The 27,264-nt window shown below is 43.6% G+C and overlaps 1 pseudogene; it reads left to right on the top strand.

Moving 5' to 3' along the window:
* Window positions 1-5,611: 5,611 nt before the first annotated feature.
* Window positions 5,612-26,805, top strand: LOC113017836 (nuclear factor 1 X-type-like; annotated as a pseudogene).
* The last annotated feature ends 459 nt before the right edge of the window (window positions 26,806-27,264 follow it).

The raw sequence follows: 27,264 nt of genomic DNA, 5'->3' as shown, positions 1-27,264 counted from the left end.
AAAAAAGGAGGCAGAGGAAGCTGAGGTGGAGCGAGGGGGGTTACAGTGTGAGAGTGAAAGGCAGCGGCGAGACGGAGATCAAGGAGGGAGAACAGTGGTAGACTTGTCCACAGACTTCTGCAGTAGTCAGAGGAAGAGGCCCCTATCATTTGACTGTGAACTGAACCATGTCAGGGGAACTATCCTTAAATGACACGCAGAGGGTGGAGACAGAGGAAGTCAAAGGATCTCAGGCTGCAGCTACATCCACAGATTCGACTGTGGATTAGAATTTCTCACTTTTACTCTCAAAATTCGTTCCAGCTTCATTTAAATGAAACACTTTAAAGATTTAAATCTGTATTTTTAAGGTATTTAAAGGGAAGCAGCGTAGTATTGAATTTTCATTACCAGCATGGTGGACTTTCAAGGCTGGAGCTCCGCCTCCTCAGTTTTCCACAATGCAGCTTCATAGCATCGCTTTGTTAAACCCTCTTTGCGCACCTGTACTCGTGCTTTTCTGTGTTTCTTTAATTGCATTTGCAACGAATTATTGTCGGTTTAACATGAACGTGTGAAGACAGACGTGCTTTGTTAGGTATGATCGCTAAGCTAACGGCTTTTTATGATCAGTCTCTGCTAAGAAGTAGCATGTAGAGTTATTCTCGGTACATCTGTAGCTGTGTTTTTGTGTTAATCTGGTTATTTCTTTCTACAGATTTGGTATTTTAGTGCAGGCAGTCACAAAGACAGCTGAGTGAAGGCCCCGAAAAGCATCTGATTCTCATAAACAGGATGATAATACTGACTATTACAATAACTTGCTTATGGAAATATTTGCAATCGCCTTCGAGTTTAACATCCAAAGGACGTTATATTTTATCTCTAGTGCTGGACTGGTGATGGTAGCTTTATAGTCTCTCATCAGTCTGCAAAATCCCCCTCACTTAGTGCACATTAGATTACAGAGGGCCTGTTTGCTCACGTGTGCTTGTGATGCACAAACAAACACTCTAAGCCGTTCTGTAAATTAGCAAAAAGTGTGCAGCGTGCGCTCGTATATGAATATGCACGTCGTAAATGAGTCCATTAGCGCTGGCAGTGGCTGCCTGCGCACTAAGAGGGGAGCACGTCTATGTGATTTTACATTCAAGTGTCACTTAATGATTCCAGATTGCGTAATTGTGTATCCGTGCGTGGTGTCGTTTTGTTTTTACGTGTATGATGAATGGAGCGATTGTGCAAGTGTGGTTTCTGAGTGTGTGTACATTAGCCTGGGTGTGAGTTCGTCTGCGTCTGCAGTGTGACAAATGTATAGCCAGTGTTAACTTTTACATAGACTCTACTGGAGTACATTAGCAATAATTGTACTGTATGTTGAGCAGGAAACAAAGTGAAATGTGTGTGTGCATGTTGGTGATTAGAGCGATAGCATGGTGTATTAGATGGCCTGTGTGTGTGTGTGTTATCTCTAGCGGGGTGTGTGCAGGGGGCCTTGGGGCGATCTGTGTGCAGGAGAATAAGGGTGATTCATCTGTGTTTGAATGTTGTGTTTTGTGTGTGTGTGAGCATGTTTGTGCTTTGGAGGCATGTGCATCCATGTTTGGAGTGTGCACATCCGAGCACTTGAACCAACACGTTTAATAAAAGCGGTCACATTGTGCTCCTCTGCGTGTTATAGGTGGTGGGCACACACAAATGTTTGCAGTGGGGATGGGAGGCCTGCTGGCAGTGATTTCTCCCCTGCACGGTGGTCTTATATGACTGTATAATAATACACAACTGCTATTGTTTACCAGGAGCGTAGAGCGTCTTCTTTCTTTAAGGGCATCACACCCCCTCCCTTACTGTACTCCTGTAGAGGCACCTTTGGGCACCTATTGTGCACCCACACAATGTATGTAAATATAGATGCATGCTTGTCACCGTGCACGGATTACACTCCATCCATACACGTGCACATTTAAGAATGAAAGCACATAAAACATACAAGCACATACATATTGTGAAGTGCGTTCGTGCGTTAAATTAATATCAGACAAAGCATTTTTGCTTTATTGAACTAAGCAGAGCATGGGAATGACACATAATTATGCAAATACACAAACGGGAAATTAGGCAAGAATCAAATTGAACAAAACTTAGTGAAACATGAACGTTTTTTCCATAACGTCTTACAGAGTGGGATTGTTTTTATAGCTGCTTTACACAACAATCAAGAATGCCACTAGATCCAGGATATTAACCTGCTAGTATCTCTGTGTGTACCGTAAACATAAGAAATGTTAGCAAACCTGGCATAAAATATATATTTCATACATTATTTTTAGATCTTTATTTCCCGCGTTATGTAACTGGAGGCCGAAACGCTGCTAAAATCCTCTGGCTGACTAAAATATTACACTTTTAAAAAGTTTATTTTGGCTGTATCTACTTAGCTGTTAGATAATATTAGCCATGTGCTAAAAGCTGCTGTATGTTATCCAAATCCTCCTGAATGATCCACATTCCAGTGTAACACTGACTTTGGCTTATAGAAATATAGTAGCACAAACCTCATATTTGATTATTAGTGACAGCGCGAATGCTACATCTGTCAGTGTTTCCTGTAGTTCATCTTGCTCACGTCTCCTAAAGTGCTCATTTCTTTGTTCAGAAGTTAATTAAACACTAAACACATTTTTTGTCTTATCCATACTTTGTTTACTGTGGCCCGAAACAGTTAATGACTTAGCAAAGTTGTAGCCTTCAAGCAAACTCCAGTAGTGCAAAAGTGCGTTACAATAAACCAGCTGAGGACGTCCGGCCTGCTTAGGTATACTACGGTAGGCACTCTACATGTCTGTGTTTATTATGTCACAGAATGCAAAGCATGCCTGACTATGGGATGGCATTTAGCTCAAACTTGCAGCGCACAGCTGGTCGTTGGGTCAGATTAATTTGATTATTAAAAGCTCTGAGGTTTGCACCTCCTCCAAAGGGCGTTTGCTTTGGTCCGAATCAGAGTACGATGACTACGTTCATGTTGGCAGAAACAACCTGCCACCAAGGAGGAAAAAAAACAGGGGTCAGCTCAAATGGGCTAAACAGTGAAGTTGTGAAACATCCTTGGTTATGGGTTCCTTAGTCTGTTGGTAGGGCGTCCAACCACACATGTGCTATCAGTCACTTTGCAGCTTTTTGCTAGCAGAGAGAATTGACAGTTATTTTTCTCTCCGATGTGGGCACGTGGTCTTAAAGGAGTCTGTCAAACAACATTTTTCTTCATTTTCCAACTTTCAGGCCTTGAATACAATTCCTTTTATTATAATTCTTTTATTCATGTAGCGCCAATTCACAAAAAACAGTCAGTTTCAAGGTGCACAAACATGGTACAATGTTAGAAAGAAACCCTAATAATCACATGACCCCCTATGAGCAAGCACTTGGTGACAGTGGGAAGGAAAAAACTCCCTTTTGACAGGAAGAAACCTCCTGGTGCAAATGAAGCACAGTGATAGGATAACCTTGGTTCATTTGCTAACTGTTGTTAAACATTGCACAAGTTTTAAGGATAGAAAGCCACCCTTCATTTGCTGGAAACCCTCAAAATCAGTTTAAAGTTTCAGAACTTGTATTGTAGTTGCAATCACTTCATTTACATTTGAAATTCGGTGTATATGTCGCTGTGATTTAACAAGAGAAACAGGAAAGTTCTCAAAGCCGAGCCTGGAGAGTTAAACAGAAGAACTCCTGATACAGTAAAGCAGGGCGTGTGACAGAGTGGCTGTGCGGCCACCGCTCTGCGTTGTGCCAAGAGATACTTAAACAAAAACAACACATTGAGCGCATGCCAGGAAGCTATATTATTATCTTCATTCGAACTAATTGCCAGGCCAAACAGCGACACATATGCACACACAGGCTTCAACAACCACTCATCATTAGGGACTGTGGTGTGCCATCCACGTTGTCATGACAACAAGGCAGTGAATTTTGGGCTTGGATGCTGTCACACAGGGCAAGAGATTTTTCTGAGGCATGCGGGTTTCAGAGGTTTTGACTGTTTGCTGAGGGTTTGTCGGGATGAGCGCTGCAGCGATGAGAAAGGCCTCAGGCTTCCTCCAAACATCGCCTCGTTTACCTTGGAGGACTCTCTTTGTGTTGCCCCTTTGCACACTTCCTGTCGCTTTACGAGTGCGTCTGATATTTGTGATCAGCTGTCGAACTCTAACGGCCTATTAGCGTAGGCGACAGGATACTCACAGGATTGTAAACAAGCGTCCCTTTACTCCATCAGCGTCGCACGTCCTCCGTAGGTCTTTTTATCTTTAAGACCACTGGGGCTGTGTTTGAGAGTGAGTGTGCTTTGCAAGCATGTGTGTCTATTTCTGTGTGTGTGTGGGTGTGCCGTCAGCTAGCAGGAATGCATGGGTACCGCCAAAGCTAAGATGGCTGCCAAGCGCTAAGATGGCTGCCAGGATTCCACAGAGCGACAGCGCGCAAGAGAGAAAGAGACAAAACCAATGTGAGAGGAACTGAGGGAGAAAGACCTGAAGATGGACTCTTGTGCAGAATGAAGGACGAGTGTTGCGAGAAGGAAAGAAAAGAAGCTCTTCCTCGTGTTTCCCTCTTCCCAGAGCGATGAGGTGCTTTGGGTTTCTTTTTGTTTTCCTGCTTTTGGCACGCGACCGACAGGGTGAATAGTGCACCAGTTTGCTGGCACGTAACGCAACACTGCCACCCAAGATTAGGACACTGATTTGGGTTTAGAAGATGTTGAGATTGGGGGGCCTAGTAGTGGCTGCAAGGGGGCCACGTTTTGGATTGGGAGTCTTGGCCCAAGACGCCCTTAAAGGCTAAGTGCTTTGGAGTAATTGGCCTGAATGGTATATATGATACAACCATAAAACTCCACAAGGGTGCATTACACATCCGAAGAAGAATGGCAGCCAGCGAGCCAAAGAAAAGCAGCTGAAGCAGACGACTCTCTGAGCGCCTTCGTGTCCCTATAGATGGAAGCAATGCAGGAGATGCAATCCAGACAAAGTGCACATTTGACTAGTCAGCGTGGGCTGTTGAGGTGACACATCTGTCACTTTACCTAACTTTTTACCTAGTGTTTGTAGCTGTGTGCACATGCAAACATTCAAGCGCCGAAAAGTTAGGTACACAAAGAGAGAAAAGATTTTTTAAGGTGATTCAACTCCAAATGATGCATTTCTAAAAGTTCTTGGGACCATTAGCTCTCTGCCCAACATGAATGGTGAGTTTGAGTAATTGCAAGAAACAAAGATACAAAAACAGTTGAGTTATACACAGCAGTACCCAGAATACAGGAACGCACACGTTCAAAACCGCGACTCAGAAGCAGAGGTTTGTTTCTTAGGAACACTTGAGCCAGTTTACACTGTATTCAGATTCTATATTTTAGAAGGTCTTTCAAAAAAATGGCAAAGACGGTGCATCAATACCCAGAAATTACACCTACGCTGAGTTAATTGTTGGCATTAAAAATGTTTTGGGGGATTTGTAGCACTTTACCAAACATACACTAAGGCTGTGAGTACGATAATGACCAGATAAGAATCTACTAACGGTACTCTGAGCCTCGACCGAGTGCAAATATCTGCCTTTTTAATCTCAACACGTCTGTCCGTTGTCAGTGAAAAGAGTTTACCATATAGTTTCTCAGGAGACTCCTCTGTTCTTTACCTGCCCCCTCACCTTGGTCAGTGTCCAGACATCTGTCCACCTGACTCACCATCTTTCTTTCTTTTTCTCTCTCTCTGCAGAACAATCAGGACAATCAGACAACTCAAACCAGCAAGGAGACACAGATGTGAAGCCCCCACCAAACGGTAGGTTTACAAGTGCACGTTCCATTAATCTCACTCTACATGTGCAATTATTAAAAAACATACCTGTGCCTGCACGCAGTCACACCTATACAGTCATGCATGCACATGTATGTGCATTAGCCCTACACGCGGGCCTCTGTGCCTGTGCAAGTGCGTCCCAGCAGAGTTGGATCTAAGTTTATTATGGTAAGGCGAGCTGATGGTGCTGTAGCGTGGGGGCTGTGCTGGGTTTGTGGCAGGCCGCTCATAAATCACACTGACGTTCTTGGAAGATGGGAACCACATGGCCGCTGCCGAAGCTGAGCGCTGACCTCATGCGCTCTCCCCGCTGTGGTTAACCCCGGGCAGGGATGGAGTGAAGGAGCGAGAGGAGAAGAAATAAGGAGGGCTGAAAAGAACTGAATGAAAGAATGAGAGGCGAAGGGAGAAGGCGTGGGGGGGAGTGATGGACAGACAGAGGGAAGGGGGAGAGAAGGGTGTGGATTTAAAATGGATTCGGCCCCGGAGCCATAAAGCGATCCGCTTTACACACAGCGTAATACGACATGGACAACATAGTGTCGCATACTTAAACTTTACTTGGGGAACAGAAGTTCAGAATGCAGCACATTTAATTTGTTTGTACCATTTTCACCTGTGACGGTGTGTTTCGTGTGTAGACATTTTCACTTACCTCGCTGTTTACATTCAGTTTAAATAAAATAAGAATCAAAGATCAGGTGAGTTCACTAAGCTTCATAAAAGCCTTTTTTAAAGACTTTTATGAAGCTCCTTATGTGAAAACAAGGTTCTTACCTGTTGTCAGCTGATACCAGAACATTATCAGTCATCAGGTTTCTAGACACCTGACAAATATCAGTCCAGTTTATTATGTTAGCTGCAAATTTATCTGCACGTTCTGCTGTCTGGCTCGTTGCTAGCTTAAAGTGATTTTGCATCTTACAGTATTTTGTTTCTTTTGTTTGTTTTTCTCTTTTTAGGCCTTTGTGCTCAAAATCAAGAGTTGATGGCTAAAATGTTAGATTTAAGATTTAGGCCAAGGGTCAGCATATTGGTCAATCGTCAGGCAGCAAGCGTCGAGGGTTTGTTGTAGCTCATTTGAAGTCGAGTATTGTTCATACGTGTTATTGTCGATAAAAGCGACACGGTGCTGGAAACTAACACAGCTGACAAGCAGTCAGATGATCGTAACGTTGAAACTAAGAACTGTTAAGAAAATGTTCCACTGACAAAACCCATCACAGGCTACAGCGCAGTGTAGTCGACTGAGAAGAAATGATGACTGTAGTTGTGAAACTTCAACACAAGTTATAATCAAGGTTTTGGTTACAGTCTCAACAGACTGAAAGGACAGATGTGCGAGGACGTGTGTATATCAGTGTTCCAGTACCTCTTATTAAACATGTGCACTTTATTATGCGTGCGCATGATATATACATGAAGATCGCAATGCGCAGCGCATCATCCATTACATAGCTGTCTGTGTGGAGATTACAGCCGCTTGTTGGATCTGATTGGTTGTGTATGTTGGACTGTCAACAGTCAAGAAAGTGAACACGTCCAAACCAAAGGCCTGTTGTACCTTATAGAAAACACATGGGCCCAGTGGATGACACCAGCAGTGTGACAGGCCTTTCCACACGTGTTTTTCAGCCTCTTTCTGTGTGTGTGTGTGTGTGTGTGTGTGTGTGTGTGGTGTGTGTGTGTGTGTGTGTGTGTGTGTGTGTGTGTGTGTGTGTGTGTGCATTCAGAGTGTAACTCACAAATGTCTCTTTCTCCCTTTAACCAGGCAACTTGAGTTTCCAGGACTGCTTTGTTACTTCGGGTGTGTGGAACGTAGCCGAGCTGGTCCGTGTGTCGCAGAGTGAGTCAACCACTGTCACCTCTCATTCTTAGTATATAGTTACTTATGTTATTATAAGTATATTACTCTATAACCTATTATAACTAGTAGTTTTGAGTAGCTGGATTGATTTGCATAATTATATCACTCGTACATTAACCTGCTAAGATCCGAACGTGCATTTTGAATTCCTCTTTGCTATCTGGCTCGATGGTGTTTGATAGAACGCTAAAAGTCACATTTGAGTAATGATGTGCAAAACTGAACACAGCAGCATTTTCCTGAGTACACAAACAAAATGAGAAACAACAAATTTTGAAAGAGCAAAATTTAGTATTGCGGTCTAGACCAGCCGCCCCCAGCCCCCGGGCCACGCACCAGGACCAGTCCGTGGGTCGTTTGGTGCCGGGCCCGAGAGTTGAGGCTCGAGTGTGAAATTTATGGTCTTCAGGGTTTTATCATTATTTTGTTATCATGTTTATCATTAAGTCAGTGTCCTGTGTGTCATGAATAAATCTTTTTTGTGGTAGCTCTACTGGTTTTATTTTGTTGTATTTATCTGCGACACCTTAAAGGTCAGACATAAAGCGGTCTGTGGTTGGGGAAACGTAAAGGTTGGGGACCGCTGGTCCAGACAACCCAAAATGTGATGTTCCCATATGTGGACACCAGGTCCTACGAGGTTGAATAGAAGTTTAGCAAAGTCCTGTAAACATAATCGTGTCAGTGTCTCCAAAAATGGACTAGTAAGGCTATAGAGACTTTGAAATGAGTACATTTGTAGTGCTACTGAAACGTCAGAGTTATCAGGAATCATCTTCTGCGAAGCTTAAACAAAGAACTGTTTCTGCAGTCGACGGCTCTCTCACACTTTCAGCTTTTAATTCTAGTTTTTTTCTATGATGTGTCTCTTTCTCTTGTTTCCTCTGTGTGCATCCCCTCAGCCCCTGTGGCTACAGCGACAGGCCCCAACTTCTCTCTGGCTGACCTGGACAGCCCCGGCTATTACAACATCAACCAGGTGACCCTGGGGCGGCGCTCGATCACCTCCACCCCCTCCACCAGGTACACACGAAGCACTCGAAACGCTCCTTCTAAATCTAATTCTGCCACTTGCTATTCTTCATTCTCCAACCTCTGTACTGTGTTTCCTAATGCTTAGCCTGCTCTGCTTTTTGATCGTGATCTTTCTCTCTCCTTCCTCGTCACTAACCCTCCTCGTCCCCACTCATATTTCCCACCGATCTGTCTGTCACCCGTTCCTTGTTTGTGTCTGTTTCCCTCTCCTCTGCCGTCCTCTCCCGCTCATCTTACGCTGCAGGACTGAAATGGAGCTTTATGCAAGTCTCCCACGGAGGTAGTTACACTCATTACAGAATATCTCCCTTGATACTAATGTAGCACAGACCCCTGCATCACACAAAAGCCACACGCATGCTGTCCCACGTATACGCACACGCTGTACGTTCACAGCCCCTTTTATTTTATTGGTCACAGATGTATGTGTTTGTAGGAATGTGCAAACACACACAAAAATAGGCTCCGACATCACCAGGCACACTTTCTGCTTGCAGTTTCTAGCGCGCGGCTGCTTTGAGCCGGCGTGGACACAGCATGTTGTTAAAATTCTGGCCTCGTGTTTGTTTGTCTCCAATTATGCTGCTTTGTCCCTTAAGACTGTAACATAATATGAAAACAAAATGTAGATAACTGAAGAGAAAAGGTGACTTTGTTTCATTTCCCTTGATTTAAGATGATATGACATTTATCAGTGTCCCCTGTACTAATTAGTTGTGCCTATTTATTTTTAGTGGGAAACCCTGGCCTGCTTCAGATTGCTCTCATAATGAATCCCTTTTACTAATCTTTCTCCTTCCTCTCCCAGCTCCAACAAGCGCAAGTCCATTGACGACAGTGAGATGGAGAGCCCAGTGGATGATGTCTTCTACTCGGGCCGTTCCCCAGCGGCTGGCAGCAGCTCTCAGTCCAGCGGCTGGCCTAATGATGTGGATGCAGGTAGTCCCGCTGCAACTGCTGCATCAGATTTTGCACGCAATCCAGAAACTGTGCTGAGGTCCACATCAATTCAGAGGCAAACTTTAAAACACTGGCTTCACCTTGAATCGTAAAGCCTTAAAAAAACAATTTGACATTTGGGGAAATACGTTTAGCTTCTGTAGTTTGATACTATTGTAATGTCTGTAGAGTAAACAAGAAGCAAGCACCAGCTGGTCAGCTTAGCGTAACTTTAAAAGAGGGAAACAAGCAGTCTGGTTTCAGCAAAAGGTCTCATTGCTAGCTGAGGTCATCAAAATGAGCATTATTATCTGATGTTATCTAGGCCTTGGTGCAGCGCCCAGTTCGTTCACATTATGAGGCAAGCCGCCTTTCTCCTGATTTATAAACAGAAGGTTTGGGCACTGACTTCGTTATTTGAGACAGCCATGTTTAATATGATCGTCTCCTCCTGTAACAGTGCATATGTGACAAAGCCCAAACTAGCCCCTCCACTTCCTGCTGTGTTTTGCTCATACTTACTGTGCAGCTATTAGAATGGTAACGCTCTAAATAACTCTCAGCAACGAGGCAAAAAGATGTATTTCCCACAAATGTCCCACAAATATTAAATTCCTGACTTGACATGGACCAGAAGCTAAAGCTAATTATGTTTCACCATCATACCCGCTTGCATCTATTTTGACTCTTCAATACTCGCCCCCCCCTCATCATCCCCACTTGCACCATCTTTCATTTTCAACTTCTAATCCTCTTATATGCCATACCTAAATGGACCCCCACCAAAGCATCATTTCTCACATACAGCAGGGACTTAAAGAGCCAGTAAAAAACACATTTTCTCAGTTACTCTAAACAGTTTGTAGAGATTCGGGGGAATTTGCAGAAATTTCAAGGTCTTTTATTTCCATCGCTGGAAATTCTGCCATCATCTAATGCTTAATGCATTTGAAAATTGTGTTTGGAAATAGGAAAAATGTCTTTCCAGTACCAGTTCTTCAAAACAAACAAGGTTTATGTACATCACACCACTGTTGTGATGGGATACAGAAAGAAAGCTGATCCTGAAGCTATTGGATAAAAGACAGAAAAAACTTTTTGTTCTGGCTGAACTGCCCCTTCAATCAGACACAAACTGAGGATAGCCTGCTGTCTAGTGTTTGTTGTCTGACTGTGAGAATAGCTGCAGAGATGGACACATTTAGTTTTTACGGCATTAGAGCTAACATCTATTAAGCTCACCTCCAGGACTGAGTGCACGTGTGTGCGAGTGTCATGCATTAGACTGCGAAACACAAACATCATCTGCTAAATGTTTAGCAACTTTGTTTTATCAAGTGGGTGTAACCGAGTCCTTTACAAATCTAACTTAAAGTAAACCCACTGTAATGACTGTAATGTTGCATGTGGTGTTCCTAAGGAGTACTTTGAGATTTTGGGAAATACAGCAATTTACATTATTGCACAGCAAAGAGGAAGCTGTGCTAGCAGCCAGTTAGCTAATGCAGTGCAGAGACTAATTGGTCATGTGACTGATGGGCTACTGTCACATGACACCATTGTGTTTCTTGCTTCAGTTTATCTCGAGGTTATTAAATGAGAATAAGTGTTTGTTCTTTGTTTTGTGATAGGCTAACTGGCTTGTAAAGGGCCATGAGGGCAAATTGCTCTTCTCTCTGTTTTGTTTCTTTATATTCATTTGTGAATCTCAGAGCTGTTGGTTGACTAGAGCCGAGCTAGCTGTTCTTTTATCTATTTATTTTTTACTGAGACAACATTAAGCTAACCAGGAGCTGGCTGCTTCAATGCTGACTTATAATACAGACATCAGAAGGCCACCAGTTTTATCATCCATCAGTATTTTGCTTATTTCCCAAAATGTTGAATTTCTCATTTTTGAGTATTCTCCAGATACCTAAAAGTTATACCAAAATCCTGAGCGGCACTACTCCAACCACCCATTCACATGCTGAAGTCATAGCCACTCACTCTTTGGGTAACCGCACTGTTAACCCATCATGATGGTGATCACGTCAAATGTATTTTCAATAGACTTAACATATATCTCTTGGGTGTCGTATTTGGCTTTGGGGATTTTGTTAAATTGCTAAATTTTCATGTATTCTCCGTCCCTCCCACTCACATGCTGCCATTTTAATACTGCCAACAGTAATGATGTAACTATTTTATAGACACTTGCTGCACTCTATAACATTAAAATCCCCTATTGCCTATTATTTAACCAGCCCTGTTTCTCTCTCTCTCATTCTTTCCATCTCTTTCGATGTCTCTTTTTCTCTCCTCCCCTCTTCCATTGTTAACTCTTCCCTTCTCCCCTGTTTGGCCTTTCAGTGCAGCACCATTTGGCCAGTGTGCAGGAGAGGAAGATTAAGCATGAGAGCGATGGAGTGCAGTTTCCTTACCATGGTTAGAAACAACATTAAACATTATACTGTGTTCATGTATACATGCTCTACCTCCGCTCACACCACCCTCAGCTTGTGTACATCTCTTTCTGTCCTTTCTTCAAATCTGTGAGCTCTCAGAGCGAATCTGGGTTATTTTTCATTTGTCCCTCTCTTCTCTTCTCTTCATCCCTCTGTTTGTGTCCTGTTCTCTGGCTATGCTGCTGCTGGGTGGGGTTGTGTTTCTACCAGATGTCTGCCTGTTGTCCATTGTGGGTTCACCAAAGCCTTTTGGTAGCCCAGTAGCTCCATAACATCTTCCGCCTGTCTGCATTAAAGATGTAAATCTGTGAAAGAAATGTGATGTCTAGGAGGATAAAGACGTCTCTGTGGCATTGAGAACATGTCTGAATGCTCTTATACTGATGTAAACCCTAGTCTACATATGCAATTAGGTGCATTATCATATCTGAAAAACCACAGACTGCAAACCGAGTTTGCGAGGTGGTATGAGTTTGTCAGCGGCGTTCAGCTGAGTGCCTTGGGTGTTGTAATTTTGTTGTTGAGCCCGGAGAGAGAAAGCAAGCACTGAAAGACACAAAGAAGGAGGAGCGGGGTGTGTGAATGGGGGTTTGCTGCTTCGTCCTGCCGGTTGTTTAGACAGAGCTGTTGAGTGGCGTCCCACCTGCTGTAGGCCTGACTCAACCATCTCTGAAAGACAGCGCAGGAAAAACAACATACGACCCAAACAAACAAGACTAAAGGCACTCAGGTGTGTCATCAATGCACAAGGCGCCTTCTGTCTGCGAGACATGCTTACTCACTAACGCGCACATTTACAAATGACATGCAGACACATGCGTACGCGCACAGAAAACTAAATTTAAGCGCCTTCTCTGATTTACATTCACACACACATAAGCACGCTCCCCAATCTGGAGAGGAGCAGCGTTCCGGTCCAGATGGCGCCTCCATGTGTCTACAGCGAAGGGAGCTACTGGGTTACAGCAGACATCTGTTCTGGTGATGGTGGTGGTGGTGTTGGGAGTGAGAGATGTGGAGAGGAGAAGAGGGGCGGAGGACAGGGGGAGGGGGGTGGGGGGAAGGAAAGGGGAGAGTCTCCGCCTCTGCGTGCTCAGAAGGTGATTCTCTACCTGAATGAAAAGCTCTGAGGCATAGCAGGTGATCATGTAATTCATCATTAAGTCCGCTGTCTCCCGCTCAGCTCTGCTCCGCTCTCTCCTTCTGCCTGCTTGCTGCTGCTGCTCAGTGGTGGGAAAGCCCACTATCAGCCTTTCAGTAAGGGAAGGAGGGGGTGGGTTTCCCGTGTATTTGTGATTTTGACAGAGATTACAAGCTAATTATCTGGGCATTAAATCGTCATGTGTGTGGCTGTCTTGCGGAGGTGTCCTTGCGCTGAATCTTAGTGTTTACGAGCGCTAATGTTGCGCGTGGCAGCGAGTATAATGAGGTGCTTTGCTCTGCTGATGTACACTGTTGTTCCTCGCTTACCTGAACGAGGAGTGCACGAGATCTGTCGTCTCTCTGTTGTGCGCGCGCACATGCTAGTGGACCAGTTCTGTGACAGTTAGGGGGTTTGTGTGGTCGCCAGCTTGTTAGCATGGCAAGACTACAGGGTCATGGGAGCAATTGGCTGCCAGTCTGTTAGCGCAGCGTGCCAGGAGCAGGACACAGAAATAACGTAGAACAAACAACTGTGTATGTGTGCGTGCGTGCATATGTGCAGACACACACGCGCTCTCTCACGCACAGATTAAGAGAGAGATCAGAGTAACTTCTGTTAGCTTTATCAGACAAAGCTTTCATTGGCATCTGGGCCTCATTTGCTGCTCCTCACTGAGAAGCCGCATAGATAGATATTTCAGCAAGATAGCGACTAATTAGGGAATATCACAGAGACTAAAAACAATATGTATAATTTAAGGCTGTTTGTGCATAATAAGCTGGTTATAATTAAAGTTGGGATGTGGCAGCACAGAGTCTTGCCTATACGTCCAACAGAGGAACTGCAGCCAAACAGGCTTTGCTGCAGGGAAGCATTGAATACACAGCATGTTTACATTCAGTCTCTGTGGCTTTAACACCATTTAAATTATGTCTTTTCATGTGTGTGTGTGTGTGTGTGTGTGTGTGGGGGGGGAGAAAGTTGAAGAACTCAGAAGTTACAAATTCATTTTATAAAATTAGCTAAACCAATGCAGAACCAGAGAAATGAACATTTTCTAAGACTTCCAGCCAAAGACTAGAGCTGATCTACAGAGAGCCATCCCTGTTTAACCCGTTCAGCTGAACATGGCTGCAGATAACCTGTGAAGAGACAGAGCCCTGCTAAAACCATTATTTAAACTTGCATCTACACAAAAATGCCCACAAGTATCAGATATTAGTCAAAATTAGGCATATCATGTCCTTTTATTTCCATTACGTTGAAACCAATCGTGGATGGGAGACGTTTTCAAAGGATAATAAAAATGAAAATTACATCAAAACAGAAACGCTGCTGTTTGTGGTGGTCAGCTGCTTTCAGGTTGCTGCTGCAAGAAATCCTGCGCAGCTGCTCATTTGATGTGTGAAATAAAAAAGACACATGCTCACGGTGCTACGACAGTGACATCTCTGATACTCCCAAATAGTATTTTATTACAATTTAAACCCTCAAATAAAAAAAATCTGAACATGGAGCCGTATCTGTGGTCTCGACTCCTTCAAAGATACTCCAGAGCCTGATTGATTCTGCACGTCTCCTGAGCACCGCTCATCATTGGGTACATCCTTACGTACTACTCCTTGAGATTTGCCACAAAACTAAAACCATCTGCCTAACATGCCAAACAGCTCTGACCTGTTGGGGTATGGACAGGGGACCTCATTGGGTGCTGTGATGCTCTGTCATTTTACAATTTTAAGACTTTGGAGGCTTGAAAATTTGAGCTCTTACGTTTCTTGAGCCATTCGTGAGGAGTTTGGCAGGCATTGCTGCCTGCCAGCAGGGAGTACAGTAGTCATCACGAGGGAAAGGGTGGGCTTGGTCTGGATCAACGTCGTGGTGGGTAATGCATGTCAAAGTAACAGCCACATGTATGACATCATCCAAAGTTTTCCAGCATAATATTACATTTTAATGGCATTATAAATGTACTCACTTCACTTGCCAGTGATTTGAAAGTTCTGGCTGATTGCTGAATATTCCACAGTCTGTTAACAGTAGATTGCAGCTTTACTGTACTAGCTGTAAATTGGTTGTAATATGCCCCAAGAAAGCATCACCAGATGGATGATATTTGTCTCATAAATCTATCGGTGAATAAAGTGCATCTCACCCTCCTCGCCGTGTCCGCTCCTCCCACCTACTCGTGAAGTCACGTGACGTGCCTATCTGAACATAAGTGCCAGCGCCCACCTTTTTCTGTGCTTATAGGTGCCCACACAAGCACAGCTGCACCCGTGGTGCCTGTGAGCATTGTGGCTAAATAGTGATAAAACATTTCCCAGTTTAGCATTTAAGAAAAGCTGTTTAGAAATCTGCTGTGTTAGACTTTATAAGCTCAGCTCATAAAATCTATTTCCACATCTCTCGGGCCGTGTTGAAATGATCCACGTCTTTATTCGAGTGTGTTTGTTTTATATGTGTGAATATTGTGTCGCTTAGTAGTTTACGGGCGTCCTTCTCGCCAAGGTTGTTTATCGCTCTATTCTTTCAACCAAATGTTGAAGCAAAACACGAGCTCCGCATGTTTCCAGAGGAAAAGTTAATGAGCTCTGTGGTCCATGCTGATGTACTTTTCTGTACTTTAACTTCCTCATTATTCTCTGTTTTATGGATTTTTTTCTTTCCAGAGTTTTATTTCAGCTTATATTCAAACATTGCGGTTCCACGCAGAGGTCAGATACACCATTGGCACCATTCCTCAAACCCAGAAAGTCTGAACATTGTTGCCTTTGGATTACCATACATCAAAATAAATTCCCTCAGCACCCACCACACAAGGCCTTGATCACAGAAGAGAGCCTCTTTTATCTGTAGCTCTCACACTTTTGGCCATTGTTTCTGGTCCGCTGGTGAGCTGGGCCTATACTTTGTGTGCCCCTTTTTGCCAAACTAAGGGATATTTCATGCAGGCTTTTAGCCTCGGCCGACATTTATAGACAAGGGGGGAAACTTTAATATGTTTGTCTGTGTGTGCCGGCCATGCCGTCACCGCTCCGCTCCTGCTTAACTTCTTCCATCTTTCTACAGCTCTGCCCATCTAGCCTTTACTGGCAGTTCGCCCGGTGCTTACCACCCAGCCTGAGCAGCTTGTGTGTGTGCGCGCGTCTGTGTGTGTGTATATAAGTTCAAGCACGTCTTTATGAAATACTATAAGTCAGTAACATTAAAATACCTGACAGTCAGATATGCAGAAGGGCACTACATCAGAGGATCCATTGATGTATGTTCTGGCATGCTCGTCTGCAGCTATATGTAGTTGCACAGCTCATGCTGGCATTGAATCGAAAGCACAGTCTGCCCCAGATATGAGGCCATCCAGAATCCCATTCATTCTTAAAGAGGCATCCTGACAAGTGCAGTGAGTAGGTTGGTTGGCATGTTTGTTGACTGCGTTCCTGAAGTTCTCTGTAGCGACGCCGGGCTCTGAGAGCGTTGTCGTGTGGGATTAGTCGGGTAGTTTGCGCCTCACAAAGGAGACCGTTTGATTAGATTTCAGTGGTTAAAGTAAGCAGGGGGATTGCTGTGTTGTTCATACACTCAGTGGTGACCATAGTTGAACTGCTATTGCATTCCCAGCTCTCCTCTGTCCTGACGCTGTGCCCCCAGCCTCTCGACCTGAACCCGACCCACCCCTTCCCCTCTCCCGTCACCTCCCTTTGCTCTGAACCCCCGCTGCTTCGAACCATGGCCTCTCACCGGACCCTGCCCTCAGCCCCCCAGACACGGTACAGCCCGCTGACTGTACAGACACAGAATAGACAGGTTGTGAGGACCCATCTGTATGTTAAGCCAATCAAACAAATCAATGAATGAATCAGTCGATCAATCCATTGATTTCAGTCGATCATAATCATTTGATTCTTGTAATCAAATCTGACAAAGTCTGATAAATTTCTTTTTCTTTTTTGAGTAGAGTCAAAGTAAGAAAAGGAGCCATGTTTGATTAAAACCTCGTCTCTGTTCTGCCATTTTGTTGATCCCCTTTTTGCCAGGACTCTCGTCGCCTGGTTCACTTAAGAAGCCGGGGAAATTCGATTTCAGCGCCCTGTCCTCCCAGACGAGGTCCCCCCGCATGGCGTTCACCCACCACCCACTGCCAATGCTGGCGGGAGTGAGACCAGGTGAGACCAACCCAGCTCCCGATCCCCCCCTGATCGCCCCAACCCCTTCCTCTCCCCCTCCTCACCATCTCCTCCTACCCACTTCTCACTTTTTCAGTGCCCCCATCCCCCACCCTACCCCTCTGTGGTTTAGAGCTGGGGGCGTTGTCTTTGGGAGATGGGAGTGGCTGGGAAGCTGGCAGGTAACTCTGTGGGTCTGTGCCTCGTCCTCTTCTGCCTCCTCCTACCTGCGTAGGGTGCAGGTCTTGCCCGGTGATGGAGCTTGCAGGGTTTCTGGGTGTGGTGTGTGGCTTCTCTAGTTCTGTCTGGTGGTGGATGGCTGTTAGTTGTACTCTTCTGTAGATTGCCTCTGTCCTCTTAGAGGATTTGGTGGATATTGCAACCTGTTCTGTCAGATCAGTCAAGAGTTTACATGAATAAAACAAGCTTCCTCTTACCCATCCACTCCCAGTATTCATTTCAAGACTCCTGGATGGCAAACCAGTCTCAGGACCACAGGTGGAAATGAGTAATGAATAAAGAAGCTATTGTTAGGATTTTGTTTGTTTGTTTCTTTGTTTTTTTTTGGGGGGGGGGGGGTCCAAATTCAGATTTTCTCACGAATAAACATGGACAAAATTTCAAATTGAATGAGGTAAGTGTACGGCACGACTAATCCCTGTGAGCCAAAGGCCAAGGCTTCAGGCTTTCTAAATACCACGTAACTCTTGGCTCTGCATGATGTCACAGCTTTGGCTGTGAGCAAAGCAAACCTCACCTAGTCGTGTTCGAGCCTCCTGGCAGCCAATCAAGGGGGAAATGAAGGCAGGTCGACTTAGGCTATGACCAGGCTCAGCAAAAAAGAATAAGCATTACTTCAAACTGTAAAAGATGCAAAGCTGCCCTAGTACAGTCCAAGAACTGTAGAAGTAGAATTGTTGCATTTTTATTTTCTAGCTCTGAAACAAGTTTGACTCGTTGGGCAAAAAGACCTCGATGACTTCATAATGGGCCAACAGGTTATCTCATCCTGGCTGAACGCTTTACATTTTTACCAGAAAGTCAGAATTACTTGAAGAGTGGGTTCTGAAAGACGCTGTTGAGTTATGGGGTCTAGAGCTTCCCTCATTAGTACAAACTAAAGTCACTATCTCAGCTTCTATTTGTTGGTCTTAAACATTTCCTTTTAATGTCTGACGGTAATGACGCCAACTGCGCAACTGCCATGGTCTCAGATCCCCAAACTCACTGTTGGTTTGTAACAATTTGATAAATTCCCGTTTTGTTTTGTCTTAAACGGGGTCCTTTTATCAAAATCTGCAAGCTGCAAGGTCATACTGATACTTAGTGGTAACAGTAGTGAATATGTATCATTCCAGACAGGAAGGAAATCAGTCATTCATTCAAATCATTTTTGCTTCATGACCTTTAATTAGTCAACTAGTCACGTTACGGGTTTTTTCTTGAAATTCCTATTGATTTGCTTCCCTTTCCAGTTTGGGAAGTCCAGGTGAACACGTAATTCAAACTAGCACGGCCACAAAGTGATGTTTTGAGTCTGAGCTACTGTGTACCAGATCAATCTTTAAACCCTGCCACTTTATTTACACGTGGAGCTAAAGAGCTTCCAAATATAAATACAGAAATCATAATTTTTTACCAGTACAGATCAAATTAGAGACTTTCTCTTTTTTATGTACTTTTCTAAATTCACAAAGTAAAGGAGCTCACTGGAGATAATTACCCTTGTGCTTGCGCTACATCAAAGGATTTTTTAGTCACTGAGCAGATGTGAGGTTGACCGCCATGTCATTAAACCCTACTCAGCGCTTGTTGACAGAACCTCTTGAGATGTGACTACAGCAAATCCAGTCTCCACACACACATACATGCACTGTTAGTGTTCACACCATCGTGCACACATGTATACAATATCCCATCCTTGCGGTGGCCAGAGGTTCTAAGTTACACACTTTGGGATTTGTTTTTTTTATACAAACTGTGGCAGCGTGCACACTGGGAATGCTGCCATGCTAGTTTGAAAGTGGTTACCACATCATCAGCATTGTTGTTATTCTACGTAAAAGACAAGATCCAAGAGATTTAAAGGATTGAAAGTGGGAATAAGGAGCATTGCAGGGCCCAGCTGTTCATAGCAGCAACGGTGCTAAAGGGTGGCTTTCATGGGTCTCTCCCTTTCAGCCACGTCAGCCATGGTTCCACTGTTTTTTGCAAATTCCCTATATAAAAAAATCTGTGTTTGTATTGAAGGACCATGTGCTAGTTAGCAGATGAACCAAACAAATTATAGTGTATGTAACAGACAGTTTGGATGTACAGTTCAAAAAGTATTTGAAACACTTAGCTAGCAGGAATGTCTAAAATGCTGGAAGAGCTCAAAATCATTTCTAAATGTTGAAAAAATTACACAAAGCTAAATACATGTTTCTGAAATGACAGATTAAATTCTTACACAGCTAGCTGAAAGTAACAAGATTAGTTGGCTGACGTTGTAAAATAGTTAGCTAAAGTAGTGCAATAATGAGTGGAATACCTACAAAATGTATATCTGTTATCTAAAAGAAATGAATAAATTGTTTCCACCATTAGCTGAAAGTAAAGGAAACGTTTTAAACAGCTGATAAATATTAGCCTTCAAGTAGTGACCGTTTGGTTTAAATGTCCAGCTTCTACCACCCCTGGATATTAGCATAGCACGGTTGAAACTAAGCAAACACGGATATTTCAACTGTATAAGAAGGATTATAATGAATTTATTTAGCAATATTTTAATATCTTAAACATTCTTAATTACCTCTTGACATGTCAGGTGGTATCAGTGAAGGGCTCGTTGGGCTTTGCCAGTTTTAAAGGCAAATATGATGGGAATCAAAAGAAGGTGGAAAGTATGAAGGGGCCACCACCACCCCATCCATACTCCCATACCCCCAGCATTTGGCCTTCACCCAGTGTCTAATGGATTAGTATGCGACTAAGGAGCAGGCGACTGCTTCACTTGGGAGCAGGCCAGCCTGGCATGGAAGCAAGGTGCTGCTGGCCCTGAAGCATAGGCCCTTGTCTGGGGGGGTAATGCAGCAGGTTGGCACCCTTATGAAGTGCACTCACACACAATTGTATAAGATGCAAGCACTAAAGAGCATTGGCAGCCCAACGTGGGCAGCTGGGGGGCCTGTATGGGATGGGGGTGGGTGTTAAACTGGCACAGCTAAGAGAACAGGCTACTAATACAAAACAAGGAGATTTAGTAATGGATATAAGTCTGACAGGGAGGGCTTTGTGCTCGGTGTGGTAGGGCTCAACCAACTGCTCCCCTTTCGCACCTCAGACATATATTTCATCTGTTTGGTGTGAGTTTCACTATTTTCTTTGGTGAAAAAACAGAATGTTTTTGTTTCTGTAAGCTTATTAGCCACAGAATGCAGTTATATTTTGCATCTCCGCACCTGTCGTGCACATACACAGATATAAAGCTCACAAGCCATTAGCAGAAAAAATATTAACTCAGATTTAGAGAGTATTTACAGATTAATTCTGTCTTAGAAACAAAATGTGTCAGATAAAAAAGCTTTAGTATGTAAATGCCAAATGCATCAACGCCAGTGAATCACACCCTCAAAAACAGCACACAGGAGCGCAGGCATTTAAGACAGGCTAATATAAGACACTCCTCAATGATCTCTTTGTGTTTTTTAACAGGCTTTTGATCTGATTTCAAAATGCAGCGCTTTTATCTGCTGAATTTGTGCCCATTTAGAAGTGTGTGCAGTCTGAACGGCGTTGCCCTAAATTGTTACATTGTCTCAGTGAAGTGTTCAGATGTGAATATGCGTGTGTAAAAATCTCTTTCCGAAAAGTCATTGTGTTCATCTGGATGCAGCGTTTCATATAAATTTCTTCAATAAAGCTGTAAGGGGTTTACTGGAGGAGTCATAAAAAATAAAGCAATGCATACAATACCTATTAACTCGAAATTAGCTTTTCCTAGAAAAACCGAGTTCCTTTCATCTTAAAACCAGATTTAAGTTTTATTGTTTCCAGTTGCGATGTGATATTCTTGCTATCATTTGATGGTTGCTCAGTTCATCTCTCCCAACTGTAAGAATGTTTTAGAAAACTCAGCGGTTCGTGTCCCGCTCTTCCTCTGCTCGTGTTTCCTCTAATACCAAACGTCTGTGTTTACAGGGAGCCCCCGTGCTTCAGCCTCGGCCCTGCACTTCCCATCTCCCTCCATCATCCAGCAGTCTAGCCCCTACTTCACCCACCCAACCATCCGCTATCACCACCACCCTGGACAGGATCCCCTGAAGGAATTTGTGCAGTTTGTCTTGCCGATTGGCTCAGGGCAGGCCCGCTGGGCAGGTAAGACCCGCCACCAATGAAAGTAAACATGATTTATGTAAATTTGACAAGCTGAACGCGTTCTGTACTGTGCAGGAGACATGCACGAGATTGATTGACAATGGGTCTGCAGCCAATCAGGATGCAGACACAATGCGCTGTAAAAAAAAAAAAAAAAAAGAATCCGGCAAAATTGCACACAAAAAAATCCGTGAAACAGCGGAGACCGCGAAAGCTGAAGCCGTTATAGCGAGGGACCACCGTATGTTAGTGAAACAGTGCAGCATACGGAAGCTGTGTGCATAATGAATCTGTGTTTGTGGCTCGTCTTTCTCAGTTAATTATAACGTAACATGATGTCAGGTTCACCAAATGAGAGGTATGCACATTATTCCCTGAGTTCTGTTGGTTTTTGCTTTTTTTCTCGGATCATGTGACTGACAGATGTGATACATATTCAAGAATAGTGCTTGTTTTAGTTTTAATCCTTCATCTGTCATTTTTGGTGCTTGAGTTAACTAGTTAATAGATTTACAGGTGAGAATTTGAGCAGCTTGAATAGACGTATACAAATCTCTTTCTTTTTGTCTTAATTTGGAAATTTGTGTAGTTGCACATCGTTAATCATACCTCATTTGGAATTCTAATGACATATTCAAAAGTCTAAAAGCTAGTTAACTGTAACTATGGCCCTAAATTTGAAATCAATGAATGAACCATTATACTATTACTTTGAATAAACTAGGAATGGCAGAGAGCTTCTTTGACGATGTGTCCACCTACATTATAGGGAAAATATACCCACGGCGACACAAATACAGCACACGTCACATTCGTTTTACTCAGCTGGTCTACAAATCTTTGTACTGTCTTGTCGATGTCATTTTGCCGTTTCCTCTTTCAGACCCTGACGTTCCCCCTCCTCCTCTTTTTATTTCTTTCTTCTTGCTCCACCCAACCCCTCAGAAATTATACCATCAGCACGAGAATGAATCAGTCACGGCACACTTCAAGTCAAGCATCCCCGCCCTGTGTTGTGTCATCGTGTTTCTGTTTCATTCTTAGCCGTTCTGATTTTAGTTGAAGTTTTGGTTGTTGGTGCTGCTGTTGTTGGTGGTGTTGTGCTTGTGTAGAAGAGTATCCTTCCATGGTTTTGATTTCTTGCCATCTTCTGGACGAACCCAGTCAAACAGTTTGCTCACTTCCCTCCTCCACTCCTCCTCCACCCGACACGGACCACCCCTGTGGAACCTCTCACCTTTAGCTCCAACTCCTACTCCTTTCAAACCCTGTGGTGATTATTATTTTTCACACCTTCATGAAAGATGCCGTCCACATACATCATTCCTTTGGTTGTTGTTTCCCACCCTCCTCCTCTTCCTCCTTCCACCCATCGCTCCCCCCCTCCCACTCCTCCTCCCGCCGTCATGGATATTTTTTTGGACCTGGCCTCCCAAGCTGCGTCCTGTTTTCATTCCGTGTCTGCGGATTGTCGCATGTCGCCCTCCTGACCCTATTTGTGTTGTCTGCAGCCAAACGGGAGCGGCCAGAGCAAAATGCCAGGCTCCTTCTTGCTGCCTCCACCTCCCCCAGTGGCCCGCCAGTGCCCCTTCCCATGCCCGACTCTAAACCCAACAGCACGCCCCCTGACGGCGGACTCTCCTCGCCCGCATCTCCGTGTAAGTGACCCCGCAGAGACCGTTCTCAAACCAAAACCAACACCAAAAAAAAGAATATAAAAAAACAATCAGAAAATCCCAACCCTCTCCAGGCAAAGGACCTTTGTTCAGTGTTCTTCCTCCAACTTCGCCCCATCATTGTTATCCAGCATCGCATCTTCCCTAGCCCCGTGGAAGGCAATAACAGCAAGCACAGAATATACTGTGGAGCACAATAGAGTAGATCAAGGCCATCAAAGGTTTGGCTCAAAGTAGTCTTCATTATGGACTTGGGTGGCATTCATCAGGGTTCTGTATTAGGTCCCATGAGTTTCAGGAGCTCTACATGTTGAACCCCATTTTGCGTGGCCTGGTGTGAGAAAGCTACATCACCGCTCCACTTCTTCTACTTCTAAATCCTCTTTTCTTCCTTCTCTGGGCACATCGCTAAACCTCGTAAGAAGATTTTTATTTTTAACTTATTGTTGCTTATGAAAGGGCACAAATTTAGGGCAGTTAATTTATATGGACTCCAAGAACATTCCAGTAGAGATTGGGACACCTTATGGAATAACTTACTGGTACCTCTTTTGCTTTAGCTTCTTTTGTTGCATGGTAGTTGTTAGAGAGCAAGAACAGGGTGTGCATTTAAATTTTTGTCAGTCATACAGTACATTCTCTCACCTGGTGGTAGGAGGGGCACTGGATGGAGCACTTTTTTGTTTGTTTTAGCTCTCCTTCAAATATAGTGTTTTTGTTTTACCCCCAGTCAGCGTCTCAAAGTCTTCTATGTCGTTATCTATGTTATTCCAATTCTTAGAAACACATGGATGTATATCTATCTTCCTTCCGTCTCTCATTCTTGTCCTCCCTTTCCTCCACTCAAACAGACACACGTATGCACAAGTCTACACACTACATCTCTGAATGCCTCAGTGAGATTCAGATTCTGGAGTCCGTAGGGTACCTCAAACTGCCCTAAATTTGTCAGAGACGTTGATGCCACTGGGTTTTAAATGTCCCTGACTCCTCAGTGTCAGAATTTCAGTGTGCATAATCGCTTCCAACGAAGTTTATCAAGTTATCCTTAATCACCCGGGGAGATCTGAGTTTGCATGCCAGATTTCCATGGGGTCTTAATGACCTCAATGATGTATAGCTGTACTTTCGGTAGAAGCAAGCGCCTGTTTCCTAAAATCTATTAGGTTTAATATATGCCATTTCATGTTGAAGCAATGACCATTTACAATGATTTGCTTTTTGGCCAAAGTTAGAAGAAGAAAAAGTTTAAAACATTTAAATCGCTCAATCACATGAAGTAACGTCAGTTTGCTTAATTTAGAATCTCGGTTTTCAACAGGTATGGCTATGTTTTGTTTTTGTTTAGTTTTTTTGGCTCCAGGGGTTCTGCTAACTTTGGATTGTGGCTAGCTATTTAGTCAAGTATCAACCTGCAGAGATAAAACAAACAAACAAAACAAACAAACGCATAATAAAGTCAACACTAAAATGCCAGAAAACAACTGACTCCAAAAACAAGCTAAACCCATAGATGTCCATGTTCCTTAGTCTTGAAAAAAAATGGGTCCTGTCTTTATTTTATAATTATTAAATGAAGAGTGAATTGTACTCTTTTTAAAAGTCATTAAGAATTAAACAGATAGAGAGAAATTTAATATTAATGGGTGCCGCTTGCTAGCCAAGGCGTTCTTGCTAGCGTTACCTGATAAGCTAGCACTCTATGCTCAGCCGTGTGTAGTCACTTGTTTCTAAAAGAAAAACAACAACACATGGGAGCAGACAAAAAGATATTGTTGGAGCTTTAAAGAGTGCTTTACAACCCAATAAGTGGTGTCACCGTGGCTACATTCATCACATTTTATCCAGCTATGGTCAGTTTTAATGCTATGCTAAGCTAAACAAGCAGGTAGCTACATTCGGTTTAGCTTACAGTCATGAAAGTAGAACACCTTTCTTCACTGGTACTTTCATAAAATGAGTGTACACATTTACTTCGCAGAATTTGCACCTTTCCAGTTAAGACTCCATGAGAGGTTGCAGTGCTAGCTGTTTAGTTGGCACTGATGATTTTCTGTCCTCCTTCTGTTTCCGTAGCATACTCCACGCCAGGCGCCACAGCTCCCAACAGGTTTGTCGGCATCGGATCACGGGACAACAACTTTCTGAACATCCCGCAGCAGACACAGGTAGGAGTTGGGTGATATACTGGCAGTTTTTCTCGCTTTGTAGGAGAGTGAGGAGGAAACTCAGCTGTTTTCGCTGCAATTACTGGTCAAACTCTGGAAACTTATTAACTGCGTGGATGTACGCCAAAATATTTCTTATTCCCTCACTGCCTGAAACCTGCTGCACGGTTTCCTCCACCTCTTCTCTCGCACCATCCCACAGCTCGCCATCAATGTGTGCATTTGTACATCTGTATTTTACAGTACGTGTGTGGTTTACCATATGTGCTCAACTGTTTATTTGGCACACATGGAGCCTACCCTTCAGGCTCCTTTACTCACAGCTTTTTTTTTCTCTACTTGCTTCCTTTCCTTTCCCTCCTCTTGCCCCCCCTTTTTTTTCCTACTTCTCTTTCTCCGTCCTTTTAGCTTTACCACACTTTGCTCACTCTCTGCCTTTTACTTTCTCCTTCTCTCACCTTCTTTCTTCCTCCCCTTCACCACCCTGCACCTCATTCATGTGCCTCCTCCATTACCACCAGTACTTTTCTCATTAATGTCCAACCACACCCGCCTGGAGCCAGCTCAGCTCCACTCGTCGACACATGGAAACCATCTGAAACTGCTTTGCTGATCTCCTCCCTTGTTTCTCTGCCCTCTGTTCTCTCTCTTTTCTCCCTTTCCATTTCTGCCCCTCCGCTCATTATACTCTGCTCTTTACCCTTCATTGCTTCACTGTTCATCTCTTTTTGTTCCATCACTTCATAAACGTTTTCTTTGCTGATGAAATGTTTATGTTGCTTAACTCTAAGTTGTTTCTATTTTCTTGGAAGTTGAACTTTGCACACATCATGTGGCCAAACTGTGTGGACACGCGAACATCACATACAAACTGTATTTAATTGTTAAACATCAGGTTCAAGATCCGTGGGTATTAATCTGCTCCTCTAACTGCCTCTGCTCTTTAACCACAAGGCCATTATTGTGAGTTAAAGCACTGAATTCAGGCAATAAAGACTTGCAGTCAGAGTTCCCCTTAACGCCAAGTGAAGTTAATTCACATTAAAACTATTTCTTCATGGATCTGGCTCTGTGTGTAGCAAAATATCGGATTCCCCAAACTGTTGCCAACACATTGTTGTCAAAAATATTACTTACCGCTATGTCTTTGGTTTCATTAGGCCTAAACCATAAAAACAAAAAAAATATAAAAAAACAAGAAAATAAAAAAACTCTGGTGTCATAGAAAAGTGAATGTTCTGTACGACTAGGACAAATTGTCTAAATATGGTTTTACTTTCATGGTAGCTAAAACACACACCAACTTTACACGTGCTCTGCAGTGACATGAAAGATAATGGTCACTTAAAACTAAAAGATCAATCAAAAACAAAGATCTCTAAAAACGAGCCTGTGGCGGCTCAGGACCAGCGCTGGGCTTTGTCCTCCCTCTAGTGGCAAACGTTGGGTGCTACATCCAGGCGAGACGAGAAACTAGATACCAGCAGGGCAAGGCGAGAGGGGAAATGGAGGGAACAGAGCAACAGAGAGTTTCGGCCCCTATAGAAGTCACGTCCTGGCCGTCTCGTTACCCCCGGCAACCAGACATGATGTCATAGCCAGTTGATCTTGAATTTGAGAAGGGGT

This window comes from Astatotilapia calliptera, unplaced genomic scaffold, assembly GCF_900246225.1.
Source record: "Astatotilapia calliptera unplaced genomic scaffold, fAstCal1.2 U_scaffold_213, whole genome shotgun sequence".
Taxonomy (NCBI): domain Eukaryota; kingdom Metazoa; phylum Chordata; class Actinopteri; order Cichliformes; family Cichlidae; genus Astatotilapia; species Astatotilapia calliptera.
The sequence above is the reverse complement of the archived record's forward strand: the minus strand, read 5'-3'. Positions and strand labels throughout refer to the sequence as shown.